The sequence below is a fragment of the Salvelinus sp. IW2-2015 genome, linkage group LG13 (genome assembly GCF_002910315.2).
Source record: "Salvelinus sp. IW2-2015 linkage group LG13, ASM291031v2, whole genome shotgun sequence".
Classification (NCBI taxonomy): domain Eukaryota; kingdom Metazoa; phylum Chordata; class Actinopteri; order Salmoniformes; family Salmonidae; genus Salvelinus; species Salvelinus sp. IW2-2015.
Window position 1 is genome coordinate 28,951,033 of NC_036853.1, and position 6,501 is coordinate 28,957,533.

A 6,501-nucleotide genomic window follows, 5' to 3' on the forward strand; every position below is an offset into this window, starting at 1 on the left:
TTCAGTCTCTCGGTCCCTGCTTTGATGCACCTGTACTGACCTCGCCTTCTGGATGATAGCGGGGTGAACAGGGAGTGGCTCGGGTGGTTGTTGTCCTTGATGATCTTTATGGCCTTCCTGTGACATCGGGTGGTGTAGGTGTCCTGGGGGGCAGGTAGTTTGCCCCCAGTGATGCGTTGTGCAGACCTCACTACCCTCTGGAGAGCCTTACGGTTGTGGGCGGAGCAGTTGCCGTACCAGGCGGTGATAACAGCCGACAGGATGCTCTCGATTGTGCATCTGTAGAAGTTGTGAGTGCTTTTGGTGACAAGCCAAATTTCTTCAGCCTCCTGAGGTTGAAGAGGCGCTGCTGCACCTCTTTCACAACGTTGTCTGTGTGGGTGGACCAATTCAGTTTGTCCGTGATGTGTCCACCAAGGAACTTAAAACTTACTACCCTCTCCACTACTGTCCCGTCGATGTGGATAGGGGGTGCTCCCTCTGCTGTTTCCTGAAGTCCACAATCATCTCCTTTGATTTGTTGACGTTGAGTGTGAGGTTATTTTCCTGACACCACACTCCGAGGGCCCTCACCTCCTCCCTGGTAGGCCATCTCGTCGTTGTTGGTAATCAAGCTTCCACTGTAGTGTCGTCCGCAAACTTGATGATTGAGTTGGAGGGTGCATGGCCACGCAGTCGTGGGTGAACAGGGAGTACAGGAGAGGGCTCAGAACGCACCCTTGTGGGGCCCCAGTGTTGAGGATCAGCGGGGTGGAGATGTTGTTACCTACCCTCACCACCTGGGGGTGGCCCGTCAGGAAGTCCAGTACCCAGTTGCACAGGGCGGGGTCGAGACCCAGGGTCTTGAGCTTGATGACGAGTTTGGGGGTACTATGGTGTTAAATGCTGAGCTGTAGTCGATGAACAGCATTCTCACATGGTATTCTCTTGTCCAGATGGGTTAGGGCAGTGTGCAGTGTGGTTGCGATTGCGTCATCTGTGGACCTATTGGGGCGTAAGCAAATTGGAGTGGGTCTAGGGTGTCAGGTAGGGTGGAGGTGATATGGTCCTTGACTAGTCTCTCAACGCACTTCATGATGACGGAAGTGCAGTGCTACGGGGCGATATCGTTTAGGCTCAGTTACCTTAGCTTTCTTGGGAAACAGGAACAAGTGGTGGCCCTCTTGAAGCATGTGAGGAACAGCAAGACTGGGATAAGGATTGATTGAATATGTCCGTAACACAACACGCCAGCTGGTCTGGCGCATGCTCTGAGGATGCGGCTGGGGATGCCGTCTGGGCCTGCAGCCTTGCGAGGGTTAACACGTTTAACCTCTTATGGCTACAAAATCAGCAGTGAGTATCACAGTGGAAGAGGTGGCCATTTCAAACGGCCTCGTACTCAATTCTTGCTTGTACAATAACAATATTATTATTACCTTTGGATAGAAAACCCTTCTAGTTTCTAAAACAGGTTTAATTATTTCTCTAAGTGAAACATAACCTCTTTTACAGACCATTTTCGTAAAAGTGACATTTCAAGAAGCTATGTCTCTCTTCAAGATACTCTCTATAAGGCTTGGCACTTAGGACTAGTAACAAACACGTCACACATCTTCCCCTGGTTGTCATGCGGAAGTGAGGAGAAAAAATGACTTATTATCTCTGTCAGGACTGAAAAGAACATCTTGAGTGATAAGTGCGCACTTAATTTTTTTTTCTGGGCGCGAAGTGGAACTGGACTGCGCTCCTGGAAAACACGTCGTTATAGGTGAATATGACCTCCAGCTTCGATTTTCTTTGATACATGTCACAATATCATCCTAAAGTATGTTTTTTCAATATACTTTAATTTATATATTGAAATTTTATTCTGGAATTTAGACGTGATGCGCGCCTAGAATTTTGTCAAGACGGAGAGGTTAGCAACGGCAAATGGCCAGTGTGTCATGCTAATTCCACAGGGACATCGTTCGTTCTAGGTCCAAATGAAACACGGTTCTGAACAAAGACCCTTTGGAGAACATTCTGATGGAAAATCAACAAAGATATGGACCCAATTTGTGCTTTTTCATATATACTGTCGAACTGTGCTATCGCTAGCGTTTGACTAGAATCAATGCTGCTGTGTGTTAGCTATTGTAGTAAGCTAATATACGAATATATTGTGTTTTCGCTGTAAAACACTTCAGAAATCGGAAATATTGTCTGTATTCACAAGATTTTTCTCTTTCATTAGCTATCCACCATATATTTTCTGAAATCTTTTCTGATGTGAAATAGTAGTTGACCGTCGGTGTCTGTTTTCTCTGGCTACTGCCGTGCGATTTCTGACTGTAGCTATGATGTGGCTAAGATGGTAGCAGTAATGTAAAACTGCATTTATAGCTAAAATATTCAACTTTTTCCGAACAAAACATAAGATTTATGTGTAACATGTTATAGGACCGTCATCTGAGGTAGTTTTTTTCGTAGGTTATTTAGGTTGGTTCTAGGTTATTTAGGTTGGTTCTAGGTTAGTTTGGTTAGCTTTTGTGCATGCTAATTGCATGCTACCGTTTGCTGTGAAAAATGTCTGTCTGTCTTTTGTATTTGGTGGTGAGCTAACAAAATATATGTGGTGTTTTCGCTGTAAAACACTTCAGAAATCGGAAATATTGTCTGTATTCACAAGATCTTTTGTCTTTTCATTACTATCCACCATAAATTTTCTCTGAAATGTTTTTTCTGATGTTAATAAGGTAGTTGACGTTGGTGTCTGTATTTCTCTGGCTACTCCCGTGCGATTTCTTACTGTAGCTATAGTGGTAGCAGTAATGTAAAACTGATTTATAGCTAAAAATATGCATTTTTTTTAACAAACATAGATTTATTGTGTAACATTTTATAGGACTGTCATCTGAGGTAGTTTTTTCTAGGTTATTAGGTGGTTTTAGGTTAGTTATGGTTGGCTTGTGCATGCTACTTCATTCTCTTGTGCTGTGAAAAATGTCTGTCCTCTTTTTTATTTGGTGGGTAGCTAACATAAATATATGTGGTGTTTTCTCTGTAAAAACATTTAAAAAATCGGCATGTTGGCTGGATTGACAAGATGTTTTATCTTTCAAATGCTGTATTGGACTTGTTAATGTGTGAAAGTTAAATATTTTACAAAAATAGATTTTGAATTTCGCGCCCTGCACTTGCAGTGGCTGTTGTCATATTAAGCCCGGTGTCGGGTTTGCAGCCTGAGAAGTTAATGTTTTACTCACGTCGGCGCAGTGAAGCAGAGTCCGCAGGTTTTGGTAGCGGCCGTGTGTGGCACTGTATTGTGTCCTCAAAGCGAGCAAAGAAGTTATTTAGTCTGTCTGGGAGCAAGACATCCTGGTCGCCGATGGGGCTGGTTTTTCTTTTGATATCCGTGATTGACTGTAGACCCTGCCACATACCTCTTGGGTCTGAGCCGTGGAATTGCGACTCCTACTTGTCCCTCTATACCTGACGGCTTAGCTTGTTTGATTGCCTTGCGGAGGGAATAGCTACACTGTTTGTATTCGGTCATGTTTCCGGTCACCTTGCCCTGGGTTAAAAGCAGTGGTTTCGCGCTTTCAGGTTTCGCGCGAATGCTGCCATCATCCACGGTTTCTGGTTTGGGAAATGTTTGTATAGTTTGTGGGGTATGATATCGCTGATGCACTTTCTAATGAACTCGCTCGACCGAATCAGCGTATTCCGTCAATGTTGTTGGACGCAATTGCAGAACCATATCCCGAATCCACGTGATCGAAGCAGTCTTTGAAGCGTGGGAATCAGATTGGTCGGACCCAGCGTTGAACAGACCTGAGTTTTTTAGTTTTTGTCTGTAGCCTTGAAGCAAATAAATGGAGTCGTAGTCAGTTTCTGATAGGAGGGCAGGGGAGGGCCTTATATGCGTCGCGGGAAGTTAGAAATAACAATGATCCAGGGTTTTACCAGCCCCTGGTTGCGCAATCGATATGCTGATAGAATTTAGGAGTCTGTTTTCAGATTAGCCTTGTTAAAATCCGCCATGCTACAATGAATGGCAGCCTCAGGATATGTGGTTTCCAGTTTACATAGAGTCAAATAAAGTTCGTTCAGGGCCATCGATGGTGTCTGCGTTGGGGGGAATATATACGGCTGTGATTGAAATCCGAAGAGAATTCCCTTGGTAGATAAGTGCGGTGGACATTTGATTGTGAGATTCTAAGTCAGGTGAGCAGAAGGACTTGAGTTCCTGTATGGTTGTTATGATCACAACCACGTCTTCGTTAATCATAAGGCATCCCCCGCCCGCTCTTCTTACCAGAAAGTTGCTTGTTTTCTGTCGGCGGCGATGCGTGAAGAAAACCAGCTGGCTGCCACCGACACCGGATAGCGTCTACTCGAGTGAGCCATGTTTCCGTAAGCAAAGAACGTTACAGTCTCTGATCTCTCTGGAAAAGGCAACCCTTGCTCAGATTTCATCAACCTTGTTGTCAAGAGACTGGACATTGGCGAGTAGTATGCTAGGGAGTGGTGCGCGATGTGCCCGTCTCCGGAGCCTGACCAGAAGACCGCTTCGTTTGCCCCTTTTACGGCGACGTTGTTTAGGTTCGCCGGCTGGGATCAGATCCATTGTCCTGGGTGGAAGGCAAAACACAGGATCCGCTTCGGGAAAGTCATATTCCTGGTCGTAATGATGGTGAGTTGACGTTGCTCTTATATTCAGTAGTTCCTCCTGACTGTATGTAATAAAACCTAAGATTACCTGGGGTACCAATGTAAGAAATAACACGTAAAAAAACAAAATACTGCATCATTTCCTAGGAACGCGAAGCGAGGCGGCCATTTCTGTCGGCGTCGGTAACAAAAGAGAAAAGAATCATATCAAAAGTAATGTGAGCATTGCATAGTGAAAGACAATTACTTTATGTGAATATGTATTGCAATGTGAAACATGTATTTATAGGTGAAACACTGGTTAGGTTGGTGACAAAGTGATTGTTTGATTGTGAAACAACTGCCGTTTTGATGATTTGTTTTGAGTTTTGTAMTAAGAGTTGTGAAAATTCCCCACATACTTGTGAAAATTGCTTCAAAGCGATAAAAAAAATGATACATCTAGCTGATCTCCTCCTCCCTCCCTCAGTCTCTCTCACTTCTCTTTCTCAGAATTTTGTAAATGGAAAGCATCTSCAGCATTCTTTTCACGATTTAATTTCATGATTCATGTAATGATAGTATTGTTCCTCACTTCTCCCAACAGCACTAGTCTGGAGTTAGAAGAGTTGAGTTCTGAAAAGTGTCTGTTTTTCAAACTACCTCATGAAACGATCTGAATGTGACTGCTTCCCTTACAGGTCCAATTCAGCTCCTCCAGAACAGATCAGTTCCCAAATGGACCCTGTTCCCTATATAGTGCCCTACTTTTGACCACACCCATATGGACCCTGTCAAAAGTAGTGCGTAGGGAATAGTGTGCCATTTGGACGCAGTTTAACCTTTCACGAGCCTCTACCCCGGTTCCGGGATCACCCCCACCCCCCCACACACTGATTAGCATAGCTAGCATAGCTTCACAAGTAGATAGTAGCATCTAAATATCATTAAATCACAAGTCCAAGACACCAGATGAAAGATACAGATCTTGTGAATAAAGCCACATTTCAGATTTTTAAAATGTTTTACAGGGAAGACAAAATATGTAAATCTATTAGCTAAACACGTTAGCAAAATAACACCACTATTCTAACTCCATCAGTTTCTTACTCCTTCAGGTGCTATCACCAATTCGGCTCAACTAAGATATTGATAGCCAAATAACCTATAAAAAAAACCATCAGATGACAGTCTGATAACATATTCATGTATAGGATAGTTTTTGTTAGAAAAAAGTGCATATTTCAGGTAGAAATCACAGTTTACAATTGCACCGACCATCAACAAATCGACTAGAATTACTAGATAGAGCAACGTGTATGACCAATTTACTCATCATAAAACATTTCATAAAAATAGACAAAGCATAGCAATGGAAAGACCCAGTTCTTGTGATTCCAGACCATATTTCAGATTTTCTAAGCGTTTTTCAGCGAAAACACAAATAAATCGATAAGTTAGCATACCACATCGTGAAACGTTACCAGAGCAATCGATTCCCAGCCCAAGAGCGCTATAACGTAATCACGCGCCCAAAATATATTAATTTTTTAACTAACCTTCTCAAGATTCTTCCGATGACACTCCTGTAACATCATTTTACAACATACATCATACAGTTTTGTTCGAAAAGGTGCATATGTTAGCCATACATCAAAACCGTTGGTTATAATGGAAATAGTCACAACTCAAGCCTCCAAATGCAAAGTCAGCTTTCAGAGTGATCTAGTTTAATGCGAAAGCTAATCATATACTTGACTAAAAAATACAGGGTTGACAGGAATCGAAAATCAAAATAGTTCATTTGCCAACCGCTTTGATTAACATTTTAAATTATCCTTACTTTTCAATACAGGGTTCGCCAAGTGAAGCTATACCAAACAT